The sequence below is a fragment of the Lepidothrix coronata genome, unplaced genomic scaffold (assembly GCF_001604755.1).
Source record: "Lepidothrix coronata isolate B3197 unplaced genomic scaffold, Lepidothrix_coronata-1.0 Scaffold122, whole genome shotgun sequence".
Taxonomy (NCBI): domain Eukaryota; kingdom Metazoa; phylum Chordata; class Aves; order Passeriformes; family Pipridae; genus Lepidothrix; species Lepidothrix coronata.
The window spans coordinates 336,920-358,407 of record NW_016690302.1 but is presented as its reverse complement, the minus strand read 5'-3'; the positions used below and the strand labels follow the sequence as shown (position 1 = coordinate 358,407).

General features: G+C 49.5%; 1 protein-coding gene across 11 annotated transcripts in view; it reads right to left on the bottom strand.

Moving 5' to 3' along the window:
* Positions 1–21,488, bottom strand: part of CASZ1 (castor zinc finger 1) — a 286,724-nt gene that overhangs the window by 162,329 nt on the left and 102,907 nt on the right. The window contains exon 1 of one of the 11 annotated variants that reach the window (XM_017825753.1): positions 6,804–6,815. The exons of the other annotated variants lie outside the window; for them this stretch is intronic. The gene's annotated coding sequence lies outside the window, so the exon portion shown is untranslated. Of the gene's footprint in view, positions 1–6,803; positions 6,816–21,488 lie in introns of those variants that run through there. 11 annotated transcript variants of the gene reach the window in all.

Below are 21,488 nucleotides of genomic sequence, written 5' to 3'. Positions count from 1 at the left end.
TATCAAACCCACTTTTCTTGCCCTCTTTCAGAAGGTTCTGGACCAGACTCTCACCTGGTGTAAAATCAGTGCAGTTTCGGTGGCTTCAGTGAAGTCATGCCAATTTAAACGAGTTGAGGATCCGGCCCTCCAAGTTACTGGAGTTGCCAGTTCTTCCTTTGGATAATCCCGAGGGTGATTTCACAGCAAGCAGCGGCACAGGCCCAGCCAGCCTGGCAGGATCAGCTGCGCCCTCCACCCCCTGCCAGTCAGGCGGTCCTGGCAGAGTCCCTCTGGGAGACCCTCTGCAGCAACTGGGCCCACTGCACTGAGCTTCCTTCTCTCTGTCCTCTAGTGACAGAGCCAGCACAGAGTAAATCACGCCAGGCTTTGGATCAAGGCTTTCTAATTGCTCTTCTCAGCAGAGCTCTTGCCTTCCAGGGCACTGTGTCATGTATTTGGAGGGGGTGCTGGTCACTTGAACCCCAACCAGGTTTGGCTGACTGTGAAAATAGCACATCTTAATGAAGAAACCAGAGCTGGTTTTCCTCTCCCTCCACTCCCACCAGTCTCTAGTCCAAGGAAGGTAAAGAGCCTGTTGCTGCCTGGCTGCTGTTGAGTGAGCAGCTACAAATCCCTTCCTCGTCCCCAGTTCCACTGTCATCCTGCCATCTATCCACACCACGTCCCGAGGTGAGGGAAGCAGCGATACAGGCACAGGGAACGTGGCACGGCTTCAGCAGGCACTGGGTGCGCAAGAACTTTCCATGCTCTGCCCTCACAAGTCCTTTGCTATCCCCCCAGAGCAATTTTCTAGGCAACAGCGCGGTTGCATTCCCTTCCCTATCTCCTAATAAATATCATGCTAAGCAAGATGAGTATCTTCTTCCCAGACCAAGCAGCATGACCCACTTTCTGAATCAGGGCAGATGCAATTGGGCCCTGGAGTCCTGGACCCCTCCCAAAGCAGAGAGATTTTGTAACAATTACTGCAAGAAGCAGAAGGAATAGAAAAGTAATAAGTGATCAAAGAGTGCAGTGGTGGAGCTGAAGCTGTGGGGTAATTACTACTCCTGCCATCCTACGCTCTGGCATTTTCCTGGGACACTGAGGCAAGAGCCGCGTGCACATCCACACAACATCTCTCCTCCACTGCCCTACATTCCTCAAAAGTAACAGGTCCAATTTCAAATTCTGGCTAATGGCTCAGATGAGACAACTGCTGCCCTCCCTGCACACCCACCTTGATTTTTGCCCTTCTCTTTTCCCTTCCCCACGGCAGAGCAGGACCACAGGATTCATGTTCCAGCAGTGCCAATCCCCCTCCGTCAGACACACACGTACACTCGTCCTGCCCTGCCCCAGTGACAGCCTTGACGACTCTGGGCCAAACCCTGCCTGGCTCACCAGCCACACCACAGCGAGGAGGTGGCTGGATCCTGATCCCAGCAGCACTACTCTCTTTGGATATGCTCCATTTTTCCAAGGAACAGCTCTGTACTTTCCCAGATGTAGCCGGGATCAGATTATGACCCAATGGGCATGGAAAGCAATTAAAAGGAGGTGGGGTGAATGCCAGTAGTGCTTTCATTGCTTGAACCCACAAAGAAAACTTCCCTCCCAGGGGAGTACAAGTCTCCATGGCCAAAAGCATACAGAAATCCCATACCAAGGAGGAGAAAACAGTGCCCAGACTGGCTCCTGTACTGTGCTCAGCCCTGGGGCACACAAACCCACGAGCCTGTGTGCCCAGGGGTGCTGGGGCACTCACCAAAGGGTCACTCCCCTGGAAAGCTCAGTCTGTGTTACAGCAGCAGCTCTGAGAGAGACGAGCCCCCTGTGCCAGGGACACACAGACAGCAAAGACAGCACCTGCCCCAGAGCAAGTCTGACAGACAGAGCAGTGACGGGCAGGGAAGGCAGCGGAGCTGCCGACGCTCACCAGGAGTTTGGAGCTGGCTCTGCCTTCCAAACTCTGGATTCCTCCCCTGGAACACACCACCATCCAGAACCAGCACAGAAACACACACCAGTGGGGGCTCTGACCAGCACCAACAGTTGCCTTCGATGTCTGACATGATGAGATAAGGCAAAAGTAACTTTTAGAGGATTTCCACAACAACTTTTCTTCCTAGTTAAATAAAAGAATTTGAAAAAGAAATAGAAAAAGAAAACCCTTTCACCTAAACTTCAGAGATAAAAAAGAGGGAAAAAATCTTCATCTTAATTCAAAATCCTATTTGATGTGTCGTGGCATGAAAATGTTTTTCACTGCATTTTTTCAGTGTGATCTCATGCACCCTGCAAACGGGGTACGCCCAAAACACCAGGTATTTTATGGGACACAAACAGAGCACAAACATACACAATTAAAAAAAAAAAAAGGGATTGGTAAATATTTAAATTAATCAGAGCTGGCATCTGTGCAGCCTCCCCTCCCAGAGAGAGGGATGTTTGCAGCTTTGAAAAAATAAAAGTGAATAACATGACCTTTTCCTTCATGTTTGTTAGCTCACTGCAGCTCGGTGGGTTGGGGCAGCCCAGGCACCTCCCAAACCAAGGCCAGCAAGTGCAGCTGGGGCTGCTCTCCCTGCCCAGCTCCAGGGGCTTGGGGGGACGGAGCTGGTGGGGATGGAGCTGGTGGGGGAGTTGCTCCAACCTGTTTGCTGCCTCACTCCATAATGCACGGGGTTTGTTGTGTTTGGTTTGGTTATTTTTTTCCCTCCAGTTTAATTGTTGGAGGAGTTTATGAAGCTGTTTGCCAAAAAACAATCGACTCCAGGGAGCCAGCTTACACAAAAAGGGTGTGTCGCCCGAGCGAGGCCGTGGAGCCATGGAAACCACCACCTTTTGCATTTGCCCAGGTGAAGCCAAAGCTTTGTGGACGGCTTGTGAAATCAGCAGAGATCTGCAAGGAAGTGAAACACGTACACGGCACTGTGGTTCAGCCCTCGCAACGCTGGTCCCGTCCCCCAGCACCGAAATGTCCCGCAGGAAGGGGTAATGCTCCCACTGGAGCAGGGCCGGGTGTGTCTGACAGGCCACAGCGGATCCAGGCGGTGTTCCACGCCCGCCCGGAGCCCCGGTGGCTCCCCCAGGTCGGCAGTGGCTCGGGCAGAGGCAGAGCTGCCCCTGAGCACTCACAGCTGTGCTGGCACACCCCACGCACAGCTGCTGGGGCAGGCAGAGGGACTCTGCTCACACAGGGGGTACAGGGCACCCACGGCACGGGCCAGTGTCCCAAAGGCACAGAGCACGCCCTGGGGGCTCGCTCTGACCCGCAGAAGGGAGGCTGGTGGTGGTGGTGGTGGCAGGGGTGCGGTGAGGGGACAAGGGGTGTCCCCCCAGGTCAGTCACAGCAGCGGGGCTGTGAGGGCCGTGCCGTGCAGGACCCCGTGTCCAGATGCAGGCGAGCATTTGGGGGGGGATGTTTGTCTTGCGGGTGGCTGGAGAGGGATCCTGGCTGCATTCTTCTCAATCTTTGAAAAGAAAACAGAGAATTCCTCAGGAGCACTGGCTGCCGGCCTGACTGACAGAAAACAACCCAGGAACAAAGGGGAGAAGGGATTTTACAGCCACCCAGCTCCCCAGTGTCTGCTCCAGGACTCTCCTGCTACCTCTGGGAGATGGAAAAGTGCTCTGAACTGCAGCTCTTTCCAAAGGGGTAACATCCATTATTCCCCAGTGCCAGCTGTGGAAGCAAAGCGTGCTGATGGCATTTCAGGTACAGGACTTCACCCACTCTGGGGGAACACGGGCAGGGAAGGGAGCAGAGGACAAAGCCTTACCAGGCCAACTCCTGCACAGAGCACAGAGCATTGTGTGGTACAACCTGGAAAAACTGAATGGGCACAGAGAGGCCACTGGAACAAAGTTCCAGGATCATCCTCAAAATCAGAGCTGGCCAGAGCCAGCAAGAAGCCAGAACTCTCTTTGTCTGGTTTGACTTCAAGTCTGCCACACTAACAGTGGGATGAGTCAATCCTGGCACTTCTCTTACCTGGAGCCAAAGGTCCCTGACCACAAACCACATCAAGAATGTGCTCAATGAACCCTGGAGAGAGGAGCACTGACCCCTCAGCATAGGAGAGGCTAGGGCAGCGATGCTTCTCTTGATGCAGGGAAGGAGGGAAATGTTGGAAAGCCCATCAGTACTTTTATGATTCACTGTTGGCCTCCACACGTATATTTATGCCAGATCCAAATTTGTCACCAAATGCAATGACCTGGCCTTTTCCTATTCACAGCCCCTTGTTCTCCCCTTTCCTTAGAGAATCCCAAAGTAGGTGCCAGCCAGACACAAGTACTGTTTAACTGGAAGGTCCCCAGGGCCACCTCCCAGCAAAGGCAAAGCTTGTGGCACCAGGCAGGACTCACAACAGCACCCAGGTGCTCCAGCCACCCCTGCCCCTCTGGGCTGTCCCAAGGCACAGCCCAAGGCCACTGCAGAGCCTGCTGCTCCCCAAGGGCAGCTCACAGAGACAGGGGACACTCCCTGGACAGGTTCCCCCAAGGGGGACCACGGGAAGGGCCCAGCCGGCCCACAAAGCAGGCAAGTGCCGGTAAGGCTTGGTGCGTCAGCCTTTCTGGCATCGACCTCCCAAACTCATTCAAATATTTCCCTTTTTTTTTTTAATTTAATGTTCCCTATAATTCATCTGTCCCAAAAGATAATCAATAGAGGCCGTAATGAAAATTTGAGCCATATTTTATGAGCCGCTGCAGGAGAAAGGGCCACATCAGCAGGACTAGCCTTGGCTTCCAGCATCATTCCTGTGTGCGCTCGCCTGCTCGCTGGCCAGGCCCCCCCTCCACCCACCCAAGGCTGCTGACAGGGGCAGGCCCTCCAGGAGAAACTCCCACCCTTCCCTCTTACTTCAAACAGCAGCTGCTGGAGGCACAGATAAAGGGAAGTTCCTACAGAGTGTGAAGGCCCCTGACCCAGCAGCCCTGGGGAACCTCTGGAGCATCCCTCAGCTTCTCAGTTCTCCAACAAATCCTACGGCCCTCAACCTGACCCTGGGGGGAACACGATGATCAGGTAGTAGGATCTGAAGAATTATTCCTGCCCTTCACAGTAATTCCATAATCCTGGGCACTGCCTCTCAGTCAAGCTGGGCTGCACACTCCTCCTCTCCCAGATGTCACCCAAGAGCGAGGGCAGTCACTCGGGGAAAGAAGAGGAGTTCTTTCAAATCCAGAGCCTGTTGTGCTGCACTGCAGCTCTTCAGAGCTCCCACTTTTCACACCAAAGACCAAAAGAGCACCTTTGGGCTCCCCGAGTCATGAACAGTGACACAGTTAATGAGGGATCAGGGTGGGCTCTCCAATTCCAAACACTGAACATCAGCAGCCAGAGGAGCAAACTCCACAGCTCCACTCCAGCAAAACACTTATCTCTTCTCCCTCCTGTGCACTGTTGGCTGGGTCTCAGTTCTACTGGTGCAGTCGAGCTTTTGAGTGGTTTGAAAACAGGCATCTGAAATCCCAACTTTGTTCAGCACCACAAGAAAAACAAGGGGGGGGAAAGGTTCCAGGAGCCTAAAGCACATTCTCACATCTACCACAAAAATCCATGTCCAGTCACTAGGACTGTGCTCCTCCATGTCTGCTCTCAGGGAACCTCAGACAACCTCACCTGCCTCTCTTTATTCCTTTTAGGCACAAATATTACAACTGCTCCCCAGTCCATCCATTTTACTATAGGATGTATTAATTTAGGAGCTGTGCTGACCTTGCTTGCCCAGTGGGGCAGTGGCAAGGAGGGGCAAGCACATCTCAGTGCCACCTCCACACGCTGTTGTGCGTTTTTCAATCCACATGACAAAACCCGCAGCACTTCTGAGCACCTTGATCTATTCTCCCAGGTTCGTTGGTTTTGCACATGGACAGGGATGCAGCCAGGGCTGAACGAAGGCAAAAGCCTCAGTCCTGTTCCCGGAAGCCTTCTCCATCTCGGATTCCCAGCAGCAGGTCCCCTGTCCTCCCTCTAAAGGCTGGAGCATATTTCACTGCCTGAAGCTGCCGCGTCCGCAGGGAGCCGGAGGTAACAAAACCGTCTTTGATTTGGCCAAGGGAAAAATATCAGAAGTGAAAGGCCAGAGTGAGGAATTTATAACAGCAGCTAAGGCAGCAAAAATACAAGTGCCTGACCAGAAGCTGCCCTCCTGCTCAGCATGTCATGTTGCTCAGCCTCCCATGTGTCTTGGAGGGGCGGGATGTGGCAGAGAGCACAGCCAGAAACCACCAATTTCCTACATGCAGTGTAGTGACACCCTCATGAGATCCCTGAAAAACAGCATCAGCCCAGGGGCTGAAGCTGCAAAGCCAGGAAGCCTCTGCTCACCCAAAGGTGCAGGTGGGGGTCTCATCACGTTTTATGGCTCCAGACTCTTGCCTTTCCTTTACATTGTGCAGGTATAATGGTGATAGTTTCCCTCCCAAAGTAGAAAATGCTCTCTGGATGGACAGCCTGAACCCCTGTAACCAGCAGTCAGCAGCAGCCAAATATCTCCACCTTTCCTTTCTCTTGGAAACTTGGAAATCAACTGTCTTTGTTTAAAAAACACAACACGATATTCAAATTAATTGTTGTTTCCAGTATGTAGATAAGGTGACAGATTTGCAGGATGTGTGACAGAAGGACTGTGAATCCAGAGGACATGGGTGAGCAGCTTCATGCTTTAAACCTACACTGGAAAAGGGACTGAAATCCCAAGCAGAACTGGGAAAGCATTTCGGTCTCTGAAGCCTCGTGTCAGCACCACGCAGAGCCATCACCTCCTTTTTTTAATCCAGCTGCCAACACAGTATTACAGAGGTACCTGCCTGTGAGAAACTCAGGGGAAAGCACAGAGGGCTGTGCACGGCTGCTGCACTCACTGCTAACTTGCCCCAGATTTGAACTGGTGGCCCTCACTAATATCATCCAGCCCCTTGATATCCTCAGGGAGCAATCAGCAGGTTTTATTAACCCAGCCCATTTTAGAAGTGCACACGCAGTATTCTGGTTACTTGTTACAATTATGGTTATAGGTCCATTCCGTCCCCGTGCCTGTGCTGGAGGGATGTGTGGGGCTTCCACAGGGATCCCGGGGCTGAGCCAGCCCTGGTGCTCTCAGAGACCAACCCAAACCACTGCCTGCAGACATCACACGCAGCAGAGACATTCCAACCTAACACAAAGCCTCAGAGATCCTCACAACCAAATCCATTTTTTAAAATGACACGTTTCCACCTATTGGTCCCTGGAGTGAACTAATTGCTTTTGCTAGTTTTAAAAGCCAGAGTTATTTCACTGAAAAAAAATGAGCAAGTGCAAGGGAAATCGGAGACATCCTCAGATTTCTGACATAAAATCCCCATGTATGCAGATATATTTGCTGCCCAGTCAAACTTCCAGCTTTGCTGCATGGAATGCCACAGGGGAATTCTTCACTTCACAGTGAAGGTGGGAAAACAAGGAGTTAAAGTAACCTGACCAAACTCAAACAGCAATTTAGGCAGAGCTAGAAGATAAAATTTCTGTTGTGCTCTAACCACTAGGTTATCCCCTTCTTTGCTAAACGGACTTCACAGTCTAAAAGGAAAGTGCTATTTCCACTTAAAGACTGGTGTTTTGTCGGGGGGGTTAATTTTATGGTTTTTTTAAAGATGACACCCCACAACAGGGAATCTGCTCAGCAGGGGGTCAGTCCAGGACCAGCTTCGGTCACTGTCTGGTTCAGAGACAGACTCGTTGAAAAGATGGCCAGGAAAAACAAGAGCATTTTCCTGCACCCTGAAATAGCAGGACAGTCTGAGTGTACCCCCACACACAGACCCAGGAGTTGAGATACCCTGTAGACAAAACAGCCCAGAGTCCAGCTCTAGACCTGCCTGCTCTGCTGTAAAGGCTGGAGAGTCATTTACAGGCCAGAACAAAGTAGTTACAGACAATACAAATGCACAAATTACATATAGTTACAAAATCTGAAAGAATCCCAGATAAAAACTGAGGAACAAACTTTTCAGGGATGACTAGAGGAAAGAAGTGCATGCCTTTTCAGAAACCTGTACTTACCCGGAGCAGGAAGCAACCATAAGTTCTGGGTGCAGGAGCACATCCTGGGACACATTCATCACAGTTCTGTGAAAACCAGTCCTCACACTGAGCAGAAACCCAGCAGGAAGCAAGAAGTCCCTACTTCCCTCTAGGTAAAAGCACTTCAGCCCCACCATTTGCTGGGAAAGTTTTAGATGAGATTCCTTTTCCAAGTCCAAGTGAACTGCTTTTTACTTTGGTGAAGCTCAGCTCTCTTTCAAAGGAACCAAAGCTGAAGGTGACCATTGCTAATTTCTTTATCATCATTTTATGAGCGTGTTAACCTTAATTCACAAATGCTCTATGGAGTGAATTTCCTTCTATTCCGTTTTTCATACTTCATTAGCAGTATTTCAAAGACATGGATTTTTAAAAATGTGTACAAGGAGTTACTTCATACAAACTTGTAATGGCTTCGTGCAGAGCTATCTGTTTTCTACAAGATCCACATAAAAATAAGATTGTTATCAATTAATTTGAACTGAGCCAAAATAGCTGTTTCAGTGCAGGCTATCAGTTTAACTACTGCATCTCAAGTTAAACAGGTATAAATGTTTTATACATAAAAGGCTCTAGATTATAGAATACAAACACATCTTCTACCTTTTCCCCTTTTTCAGCACTTACACTCCAAATTCCCTTTGGGAATTGAGGTGTTGGACAGTGGGAAAAACGTCAGTCTCACGTGTGCATGAGGAGGTCACTTTGCTCTCACGTTTACAACACAGAGTTTGGAAAACTTGCTTCAAGTGAGAAAACTTTCTCCCCCTGGTTCATTGCTCAGTGGGTATTTTCCATTCAAGATTTTTATTTGTAAAGATCCTCCTCTGTTTTCCAAACCCCAGGTTTTATGGAGGAAACACTCTGCCCTAAATCATCATCTCCAGGCCAAGGAAAGCTGCTTATGATGTTCCTGCTTATTGCACACACAAACCTCTACGTGGAGATTCTTAATCTTCACCCACCCAAGATTAAGGCAACGCAAATTACGAAATCGATACCGATACAGAGGCAACATCTATTACAGTTCCAATGTTTTTGTTATATTTTTTTCTAAACTCTTAAAGCAGTATGATTTTAATGTGATTGTTATTGTTTATGCAATACAAACTCTCTGTTGTTTGATGCTGTGGGAACTTATGCAAATGCCCCATTTTCCTTATAGAAACCCTTCCTCTGGCACCTCTTGTGAGTAAAGAAAATATTTGAGTGTTTGCAAGCTGAGGATCCATTTATATTTAAGGCTCCATTACTGATCAGGAGGCAAAGAGTGTCCTTACAGTGGATATAAATTATAGTTATACTAATTTTAAGGCCCTCAACTCCCTGTCCTAGTGATGTAGCAGAAGAGCTTTCGAATAAAGGAGATTCTTCTCTCACAGCAGTTTCAGTTCCTTTCTTTCATTAATCAAAACCTATTTTTTATATATATATATAGATAGATACACACACACTTGTGGTTTCTCTCTATATGCATGTCTGAATACCTCTTTGAGGTTTAACACTCCTGCACCCAAGATTCAAACACAACAAATCAAAAATCATTTTGCAAGCAACTACAACAGGCATTTCCAGAAGTTACATCACATAACAAGTCACGCAATTAAACTTTAATGAAAAAATAAAAACAAAAACACCAAGCAGCCCCTGGTGCTTGCTTTGCCTTTCACACAATCCATCATAAAAAAAAAAAAAGGCAGGACGTTAAAATGGAAGATCCTCTGACTAAAGCTGTGCCGTAAACAATTTTTTCCTAATGAATTCCACCTCTTTACTCCACTGAATCAGCGGAGCCGGATGGAATTTCTCCCCGCTCTTCCTTCTCTCTGGATAAAAGGATGTGCTGCTGATAAAACTAGTAACCCATGAAGATCACTTCCCCGAGGTGAGATCCTCCTGCCAGCAGTGCTGCTCTCGGGGGTTATGGTCCAGCACCCTCCCCAGCCCCTCGACACCGGCGGGACGTGGGTGCTGTGAGGTGAGAGCTGCTGCAGGCAGGAGGAGCAGAGGGTTCCACATTTCTCTTAGGAAATGCTCACACCCGGCTCTTCCAAACTGCTCAGCACCTGCAGCTCTGGAAGGCTCCAGCTGGAGCTGAGGCATTAAACACCTCTCACAGCAGTGCCTGAACCTCGACACGCTGCTCCTCTCCTTCAGCCTCACCCTCTGCTCCTATTTTTTCCACACCTGCAAATGATATCCCTTTAAAATCAAACCTTTCATTTGGTGTCTGCTCAGATCCTATCATTTGATGAAAGGTAACTGGGGTTTACACAAGGACAGGGGAACACAGAGGGGTTGTCGTTTCCAAAATACAGTTTGGAAAGGCAAAAAGGAAGCAGCACAAGTGTCACAGTTGGATCATAAAAGCCATTAAGGCCCCGGACGAGGGAGTTCCACGGGCTCCACTTCTCTCACGGCTGCAGAAACAGGACTTTGCTCAGTGAGGAATAAATTCAAGCTCCAACAAAGTAGGACAAATCCAGCCTTCCTTGTCTCTTACAATCTTTTTCTTCCATTAGGATTTATTTTTCTATTTCCTACAGTGTGTAACAAAACAAATCTAAAATCAAAATAAATTTTAGAATGTTTGATGTGATTTATTTGTCACCACGTATTTTTCCCGCTGTAGCTCTTTTGAACAGTGAGATAATCAGTTTGTTTAAGGCTTTGGTTTTCCTGAACTAGTCCCCTAGACCATTATATCTGGACTCTTAATACTGCAGAGGGAGCATAAAATACATTTAAAATTAAAGTCAGTAAAATGCATAAGAAAAAAAATGAATTGGGAAAGTGTCTTTGTCATACTTTTGTCTTTAAGACTTTTTTCCCTGTTCGTATAATAAAGTTTGGTCTAATCAGTGACATTATTCTTCCCCTTACCTGCCAAAAGGGATTTCAGTTTTTAACTAAGGCTGAGTTTCCTTACTGTGTTTCAATTATTTTCAGAGAAACGTACATTTGGATAGGGGTTTTTTTCAGTTCACTATATTGTATTACAAAATGAAAGATCTGTCCATAAGAAAAGAATATATTTTTTACATTTGCAAAACACCTTTCCTCCCCAAGTGTTCAGGATAAAGGCGAGGTTGGTGCCATGGAAGTGCAGCCAGCAAAGTCTCACCGTGTATGGATTTACCACCATCCAGAGCATGGAAAGGCTGCTGTCCTTTTCCTGTGCTTCCCAAACCATGTGTGAACCAACCACGAGTGCATTGGGGTTTCTCTTTTACACCCATCACCTCCCCCTGCTCTGAACCTGCACTGGTGAAAAAGGGGCAGCACATTTGGTGAGGGTGTAGCAGCTGCTGTGAGAGCACAGCACTCACCCCTTTAGCATGAACAGAGAAGAAGAGATCCCATCAAACAGGAGCTGGGCTTGGCTAAGGAATCTGGGATTAGACCTCTGGAAACCCACCTGAGGAAGCAGGCTTGGGAAGGCAATGGGGCATTGAATTCCTTATCCTCCCTGCCTGGTGAACACTTCCAGCCATCTCAGCACAACCTCAGGCGTGTAGAGACACAACCTGCCCATGACAGAAGGAAGGGTGACAGCAGGAGAGATGGGGAGAGCAGGACAACGACATGAGGCAGACGAAGACCAGAAGCAGGTGACAGGTACAGCAGGGCCAGAAAGCAGAAGGTGCAATTTGGAATCCACAGAGCATCTCAAAGTAGTGCAGGAAGCCACATTCCACCCTGAACCAGAGAGCAAACCTGGGAGCCCAAAGTGTGGGTGCAGGGGTGTGGTAAGTCCTCAGCTGGGAAGGACTGGCTTGGCTGTACCAAGCAAGACAGTCTCTGGCTTCAGAGACCGAACACAGCCCCAGAACAGCTCTGCTAACTCAAGGAGAGTTTTAAACACTACCCCAACTGCCTAGGTTAGAAAAAACTTCCTGTTTGCAGTCTGGAGCTTTCCAGTTTCCTTGAGGACGAGCAGTGATGAGTCCAAAACACCGGTCTGATAACGAAACAGAAAACGAGAGAAAGCCTGTGGGCCTGGGGGTTCCCACGACTCCCTGAGCTGAGCAGTTCTTCCTGCCTGGAGCCAGGAAGAGTTGCCCAGGGAGATCAAACCTGCCTTGCAAAGTCCCAAATCCAAGTCATGCAAATTCCAGCCTTCCTCCAAGCACTGATACCGGCACAGGGACTCTGACTTCATCAGATGGATGAAGGAAATGGAAAAAGGAGGGGGGACCTTACTGCCTACACACACATACACACCCCACCTCAGGCAATGGAGGGGGTGTGAATAATGGAGCAGGTTCCACAGCCAACAGCATCCAGGGTCGAGTCAGTAATCCCCTTTTTCCATTTCCGTTTGCTATTTGATGTAATTATAGTTTTTGATTGAAATCCACCCGGAGTGTAACCCCTCTGCTTAATGCACTGTTTAAATCCTTGGGTACACAACCACGCTGCTCCCCAGACTCGCCTGGAATAGGAAACCATTCCAATGCCAAAAATAAGTCTTTGCTTTCTTTGGTAACGCCCTCAGTCTTGGCTCAGCCTCTGCTACACCCACCGAAGGAGCAGGGCAGGGAGTTTGAGAGGGTTGCCCGATACCACCCATGGGCTACTGACTTCGTGCTAGAACTGGAACCTGCAAGAGGGTTTAAAAACTTTTGAAGGCTTTCTTTAATGCCAGACACAAGGAGAGGTCACACAGTGGTACAGACAAAGGACCTGGAGCCTGGCCTCCACTTTCCCAGTGGATCTGCTGCTATCCACACCATAAATAGTAACAAGCCAAAGCTCCATCCTGCCTTCGCGTGGGGTAAACAGTGGTTTCTGTCCTGAAAGGCCTCCTGAGGATAAAACGAATAGACATTCACAGTCCAAAGGAGAGCTGGGAGATCTACCTCCCTGCAAAATCAGATCTCTGGAGCTGGTTTTTCCTCTCCAGTTCACTCTGTACCACTTGGCCAAGAATGCAGGGCAACAGCCAGACCAGGCAGCCAGACACCAAACGAGCACCTGAGCAATTACAGCCCACAGGAGGAGCAGCCACAGCAGAGTGACTGGGCTGGCAGCAAAGTCCCAATATTGCTGGAGAGAACTGCTTTGGAATAAGCAATGTTCAAGGTGCCCATCAGTCTGCTGGCTATCAGAAGGAACAGGGTTCTCTGAGCACTTCACACCCAGTCAGTACCTCTGTCACTGTACAAACACCTGGTGTGGTTGGGGAGGTACATAATACACAGACTTGCTTCAAACAAGCATCTCAGGACAATGAGAAAATGTACAATTTCACTAAAATCACAAAAAAAATCTTAATTCTCCGATTCAGGAGAGACTCAGCATGGCTCCCTTCATGCAAGTGTTGTGTGAAGACAGGTGTGAGCAAGGTGGACATCAACAGAAAACAGTAACTCAAAGCCTTCCCCGGCAGGGGAACGGGACCTCTGGGATTTGAAAAAAGGGGATTTACAACTCCTGTTCCACACCTCCCTTTCCACAGGGAGAACGAAGCCCTCACAGTTACCTCGTGAGATTTTCAGATCTGTGGCAAAAACTCAGAATAAGTCTAAGAAAGCTGCTGGGCTTTGGATGCTTCTACACCCTGAGACACCTCCCTCCAAGAGGCACATGACAAGCCCAGTGCAGGACCTTTGGAACCAAACATGGCTCTCTGGACCCGATTCTTGTGGCTCGGCCTTTATAGGATCATGAGAACAGCACTGTTATAAACAGCTTTACAAAGGTGAAAGGGACCAGGTAATCTGCCCATCCCTTTCCATTTGGTGCCCAAGAGGAGTCCTGGGTGAAGGAGGAGGTCACTGAACCAGCCTCCTGGGCTGGAGGCACCTTCCCTGGCAGTGCCGTGACTCAGCGGTGAATCAGAGCCCGGATGGGCCGGGCCACGGCAGGAAGGTGAAGACAGCACAGCGAGAGAAAGAGAGAAGTACAGGCAGCATGGGAAGTGTGGGTCCCCTGGGCCGGAAAGCAAAACCTGCCCAAGGCTCCCACACTTCTAGGAACTGTCTGTCACTGGCAGCATCTGTTAATCAGCTGAGCCCCAGCTCCTGCACCTCCTTCACGGGCAGCGCGGGCACGGCCGTGTCTGGGGGCACCCCCTGCCCTGTTCTGCCCCTTCCCGACACCCACGGCAGCTGGAGCTGCTCACCAGCACAAACCTGTGTCTCACCAGCTCTTCCCACTCTGCTCCAGCCCTTCTGCTCAGTGGGCACAGGCAGGCAGGTTTTTTTTCTCTCTCCTCATCAGATATCTCTGTCTCTCTGAAATATTCAGATGATTTGGTTTTGTTCTCTTCTCCCCCACATCAAATCCTCCCCCTGCTTGTGGAAGCAGTGGATTTCACCCAGGCACAGGAGGCTAATTTACACCCTTCAGGGTTTAAAATAGCAGTGGCGTAAATGAAAAGTCCAATTTCTTCAAATTTGCATTGTAAAACCATCCTTCAACTTCCTTGAAATAAATTTTACTATTTTATTAGTGCAAACAAAATGGTAATAAAACACTAATACAGCGCCTTGTATCCAGGGGAAGAGCTAAAATTAACATAGACCGAGCAGTGTTTGCTATTACATTCAATTACCTTTTTACTTGAGATTTACATTCTCATCCCCTTAATCTCCATAGTGGTGGCTTTGAAATCGTTCCCCACAGTCATTCCTGTGCTCGGAATGGACGGCAGGAAAGCCCCCACCACGGCTCCTGCTGCCAGCACCCCCTGCCAGCCCCTTCCCTCGAGACCCCTGGGCAAGTTTCCCCGGAGCGCCTCCGGAGAGGAAACGCAGCAAGTGTGTTCACCTGCCTCTCTGGGTCTCACTCGGGCCCTAATTTCCAAACTCCAGACAAATACACGAGCAGCAAAAATACAGCCCGTGTTCCGTAGCTGCCTTCAGTCTGGCTCTGGAAACTGCTCCTTAATTCTCAGCCACAAGCTGTGTTGGAGGCAAGTTTTATTATCTCCATTGTGCAGATACAAAAACTAAGGCAAAGACTGAGGACCAGCATCGGAACGTGGCAGCTCCTGGTGTAAATCTGGAGTAGCATATTTTGTAGTGGAAATGTTCCAGCTTTTGCCTGGGACTCACTGAATTCAGTCTCTGCTCTGGAGTTATTTAATTGGGATCATGTCCTGCAGCCCAGGGATCCCAGATCCCCAGGCTTAGCAGTACATTCAGGAAAAGAGCAGCTCCAGCGCTGTTTGATGAAACTCAGAGGGAACATGCACTGAAAAGAAAGGTTGCTAAGGATCCATGTCCCAGTTAATGCAATACAGGGAATCCACTTCCTCAGTATCAGGGGAAAAGTTTTCACTGGCAGCACCTTTGGATTACTTCAGTGTAGTAGGCATGGCAGTGACTTGGCCATTATCAGAAGAATCCCCAAGACACCACAGGAAAGTATCCCATCAGTTCAGCTCCACACAGTGACTGATACTCGGCTCTTTCTTCCTTTTCATGTACTGAACGTTGGACACCTCCCCTCCTCCCAGCCAAGTCAAAACATTTAACCTTTCTTTGGGGAGCATGGCCAGCACCTGCCCTACAGGTGATACCCACAATTTTGCTCACTAATTTTGACACAACACTTTGTGATACCTAAATGAGATAAAAGAGATTAATTAAGCGCTGTGTAATATAGTTCTAACCTGGCCAAGAAAAGCCTGAACAGCCTTTCATCCTGGACTCCTCGCTACCCAGCTATTCCAGCATTACAGGACCACTGCAGCACTGCACAGAGGCAACAGCTAAGAAGTAACAGGGCAATTTGGGAGGGCAGCAGGCAGCGTTCTCGGGAAGAGCATCTGAGAGGAACAGATCCCTTGAGTGTCACCCCAGCCCAGCTGTACTGAACACACAGCACGTGGCCTGCAGGCAGGTGCCTGGCAGAGAGAGCCTTCACCACCTGATTGGATGGGAAAACACTTGTAGCTGCTCCTGCCAAGTTCCAGGCAGCCCAGCAGCGCTGTGTGGCCCTGGCTGGACCCACGGTGAGCCCCAACAAACCGGCTGTAATGGCCCTGCTGAAACCCAACCCCACCAGGATCCATTTTGTCCCACACAGCAGAAGGTCACTCTGATTTCCAGCGCCCCTTGGGCAGCTATCCCACAACTCCCAATTCTTCTTTTGGAAGAAGAACGTTGCAGGCGATTCAGCAAGAGATTTTGTGCCAACCTGCAAAAAAGGGAGGTCTGTGTCCTAGCGCTTGGTGGTACTCAGGAGTCCCCCAGGCAGCATCCCTGACAGCTGCCTTCATGGCTTTCTTTGTTTTCTCATCAACAAAACCCTCTGGTTTCTGCATTTTAATCATGATTTGTCTGCCTAGCCCCTAAATTGCTCATCTGTCTCTCCTCCTGAGAAGCATGGTCCTTCATCCTTCCCCTCTAGCCATCTTGATCTTCATGGCTGGAGGAGAAGGATCATGCAAAGCATGTATAAATGATAGATAATGATAGATATATGATAGAATAAATGATAAATCCTGCCCATCCAAATAACAAATGTGTCCCCAGGAAACCTTTCATCTGTCCACCTTCTAGAAGGCAGCACATAAAGGCCCCTGCGCAAACAAAATTATCACAAGACACCTGAGCAAAACAAAAAACCCCAAACAATAAAGAGTAGGAAGAAGAAACCTGCCCAAGGGAACAGGGCTGAGGTTGGTTTCAGCTGGTCTACCCCTTTTTTCTGTTCTCTTTCCCCCGCTCCCCTGAACAAAGGAAGTTTGTTGTCAGGTTCAAACATTTCCTGGGCCTTGTCCGAGTTCCACCTTGTTTTCTTTTTCTCTTTTCCCCACCTTGTACAAATAAAGCAAAAACCAACTGGCACCACCTGTGATGAAAGGACAGCTAAATGCAGAATTTTATCTTTTCTTTCTTTTCTCCCTCCTCCTTTTTCCCTTTTCCTTGGCCAGAAGTTTTGGGCAAAGGACAAAAGGTATTGTTGGGTAAGCACAATTCCAGGGGCTGAGTCACGCTCAGACACTGAAGCTCTGGCTGCTGTTGGGGCACAATAAGCCAAGCCACTGCTTCACTAAATGCAACAAAATGCCAGCAGCACCACTGCAAGCTCTGCCAGCCCCAAAGCACAAGGGGCAACACAGAAATTCTCACAGCAAGAGGAGGCGCAAAGAAATCAAATAAAATCCTGGTACAACTATCTGCACCTAAGAGGTCTCAGGAGGAAAGAGTGTCACACAGCAGGGGCTGGATGGGCTCCTCCCTGAAGACAGTGAAGGTTGTGAAGGTCACAGTTACAGCAGTCACAGCCCTCACTTACAAGGAGGGAAGGCCCAGATGCTCCTGGAGCCCCGAGCACAACCCAAGGGGCAGGAGGGGCTTCCAGACACCCCCCCACGATGCAGAAAACCATCAACCCATTTCTGGCTGCAAATTAAACGGTGCCCCGAGCGGGCACTTGCTCAGAGCACGTTCTAAAGCACACTGTAGACCCTGCAACTCAATGGTGCATCTGGGGGAGCTGGAGCACGGGCTGTTTGTTTATTTTATGATGCACTTTGGTCTCTCTCAGTTGCACTGTTATCCTACACCTGTTCGCTCCCCTTTCTCCGGGCTGATAACAGGCAGCACGTTGTGCAGTGGGGGCCTGGCCCAGCTCTTTCCGTGTTTAATGAGACACGTGGATTTGGTTCCAGACTATCAATAGTCAGGGAGAGGGAAGAGGCAGAAAATTTCCCTCAATAGGCATAATCAGTTCAGCAGAATGATGTGGAGCAAGGTCCTCATATGGATCGAAAGAGGACAAACGCCTTTGTTGATCAACCCTCCCTTGGGCAAATCCGGCTTCCCCAGAGCAGCCCATCTCCCTTGGGAATCCACACTCACACAGGGTGTTACACTGCTGCTCTGTTTCCTCAACACACACACAGGCCTGGCCTCTTTCAACAGTTCTGGCACCTTTTCATGGCAGACCCCATGACACACGGAGGCGGCTGAGAACAAGGAATCATGCTTTTCCAGGAACGGGGAATCCAGATTTTCTGGTTTATAAATTTTCCCATCTGGATTTGTTTTGCTGTTCATAGGGTAGATCACCAGAGATAAGGAGAGAAAAGTAAAGAAATATCAGAGCAGTGGCAGCCCCGACGGGCTCAGATGAATTTCGTGCATGTCACAATCTCCTGTTTGGGCAGAAATTTGAATGCATTTTCCAGCAGCAACACAGATAAACTGGCATCTCCCCCAGGGACTGTTTCAGTTTCTGCTGCTGCCTAAGGGTTCTGTGACGTAGGAACTGAGGAGCTTGGACATGCCCACTCTCAAGACTGACTCCATAAGGACATGGTAACTTCTGTGCCACTGGCATGGCAAAAACTAAAATCAGCTCGAGCTTCTTCGTGTGAAGCCCATTAGAAGGGCCTATAGATGAGCAGGTTATTACTTGAAACAGCTGCAATGAAAGACTGTGTTGGGAAAACCCTGCACAAGCTTCCAAGTGGCATAGGAAGGAATGAGTAGGTCATCTCCACGTAACAGAACCAATAGCTTCACTCCCCTCCATGGCACAGGGCCTGTTGGAGCCTGTTCTCTGCAGGAGAATCCCCCAGGATTGCAGCCAGATGGTGTGGGAACAGACCTCCCAAGCCCTACCAAGTCGTCCCTCTGCTCTCAGGTAAGACCAGGCCCTACCAGGACCTCTCTGCCCACCTCTGCAGCCTTGTCCCAAGGCGCTGAACTGGCTCCCAATGCCTCCGGCTGTCCAGGTACAGAAAGGCACCTGTGGACTAGAGCGGATATGGGCCTGGATCCTAAAGATTCCTGCAGGTAAGAGCATCCTGAGGAGCAGAACCAAGGGGCCAGGAGCTGTGCTGCTGTGCTGTTTGCCCTCCCCTGCCACCCCTCAGCTGAATTTACACAGCGAGGATGGCGCAGCCAGCGCGGCGCTGTCAGCTGGGAGCCTCTGCACACTAAGCTCCTGGTTAAATGTTTTCATCAAAACCAGAGCGAGAAAGTGCAGAGCAAACACCACCAATTAGTGGCTGGGATGAAGCGTTCCTGCCAGCAGATCTGGTGAGAGGGGCATGAGTCACCTTAACCCTTTGGGAGCCAGAGCCAGCACAGCTCCACAGGGGAGAGGAGGAAGATGGGAGAGGAAACCTCTCACAAACCTTTTATCTGCCACCACTCTTTTTCATGTATTTATAGGAAGTTGAATTCAGGAGCCAACACTCACTGTGCTTGAAGCCACATTATCCCCATAAACCTCTGCCCTCGCTGTTCCCATACCTGGAGGAGCCTGAAGCAGGCAGCCCATCTGCTCCAGTGACGATGGGCGTGAGGTGGTCAGAGAGCCGGGCAGCAGCCCAGGGAAGAGGCTGCCAGGAGCACACTGAGGAGCTCTGGGGTCAGCCATCCCTCAAGCCATCTCTACCTTCCAAGCCCATTCCAGCAAACAGAAAATATGACATCAGTTTTGCTGAAGCCAAGGGGTCAGTGATAGTAACATGGCAGTACTCGATGTCTCGTTCCAAGATAAAAGGATTTGTCTCGGACCAAATGCTTCCCCATCAGAAACACGATGAAATGGCTGTTAACTGTCCAAGTTCTGAACATGTAAGAGGTGATCAAAGTTAACTGTGTGTCTGGGCTAAATTCCCCTTCAAAGCAAGCAACATGCTGCTGTTTGCAGCAGGATTCAGTGCTGACAAGCCAAAAGTTCAGCTTTCTAGGAGTATCCAACATTGCAACATTAGAGGTGTTTAGAGAGAACCATCCCTTCCACAGCCACAGCAACAAACCCTGAAGTCAGAACTCTCCTTTTGCTCCCAGTCACTCAAGCAAACACCCACTGACTCCAGCTCAGCACAGGACTAAGCAGACACTGCAGGAAGGGCCCCGGACTGCACATGGACCAAATCCTGCCCAGCTGTGACACCATCCAGCAGAGACAGGCCCTCTGTGCCAGGCGGTGTTTGGGAAACTCTCAGCAAAGGAGCCTCCCCCACAAGCTCCCTGTCTCCAGGTAAGGGACAGGAAGAGGCACAGGGGCAGTGGACCTGCTGCTATGGAGATCAAGAGGCATTCCCCCCAAGGCAGGGAAGCTCAAAGCCAGGAAAGGATAAATTAACACCGCAGCTTATGTTGGGAAGATGTCTCTCAATCCAGGGTCCAGCAGGGCTGTGGGGGTGCAATCCAGGATCTGGCCCTGCCCAGTTCCACGTGTCCAGAGCTGGGGCCCCCGAAGTTGGGAATTTCGAGCATACCAGGACTACTGGAGCAGACGGCTTCAGATCCTGCTGAGCCAGCTTGTGGCTGTATTCAAAACTGACTAAATTTACAGCTGTAAGCTGGGAGTTTATACAACCCCTAACTTGTTAGGGATGGCTGACCAAGCCAGAACGATCGCTCCCCAGCCGACAGGGCTCTTATTGGTTAGACCTCTGAGTGCCTGGCAGATTTTAGTGTTTTTCTTTCTATTTTTCTTTTGCATAGGTGGGGGGATAGGAAAGGAAACATTTATTTTTGTTCCTTTCCTCACCAAAGACAAATTAAAATGAAATCTTGGGTGCTATCCACCACGGATTCCTCAGCATATCAGCTGGTACTGTAGCACACCCAGTGACCATCTCCTTGGATGAGGCTGCTGTGTTTTTCTCCCTCAGTGCAGTCTTGCACCATGAACAGCTCCCTGGGGTTCACTGTATTATCACCACAATTCACAAGGCTGTTCTCATCTGGCCCCTTTTGCGTGGACACTTCCCTCCCCATCCACCCCAGACCCCACAAATGCTACTCTCCTCCAGTCTGGGCTGCAGGAAAATGTGGTCTGAGTTGTCTGAGTTTAGTGCAGCAAATACAGTGCCCTGCAAAGACCTTCCTTCCATCTCCTTTGCAAGGAGAAACAGCTGGAGCAGTACCAGCTGATCTGAAGTGATCTGAACCTGGATTCACAAGCAGCAACACAAGGAGCTGCCAAGTAACGGGCAGGCAGCAGGCAGGAGTGTGAGCAGGACTCCAGGAGCCCTCTGATGGGAACAAAACCAGCATCATTCACTGTGCCTGCAAGTGTGAAAGAGATCCAGTCAAGGAAAGCGTGGGGCTTGCCTGCATGTAGCAGCCTCAACCTAAAATCCTCTATTTTCACTACAGCACGGTCCCAGTTCTTGTCTGAAAGGCATTTTCAGAAGGAAATTCGAGCATGATGCAACTGCAACAAGGCTGGATGAAGGACTAGGGGTTCTCCCGGGACTCCCTTTTCTGTGTGACCACAGACAAGCCAAGGACACACACATCCAGGAGCACGAGGTGCTCAGGCATGGTGAGAGGCACACATACCTACCTCAGCCATTATATGGTGCAGGCACCCTGTTCCCTGCCCTGGGAGGGCAGTTTTTCTAGGACATGGCTAAGGAGCATTAACAGGTCTTTCCTTTACCCTCCGCTCCATCCTGAACACGTAACAGCCCAGAGCATCAATACTTTACATGAGTTAA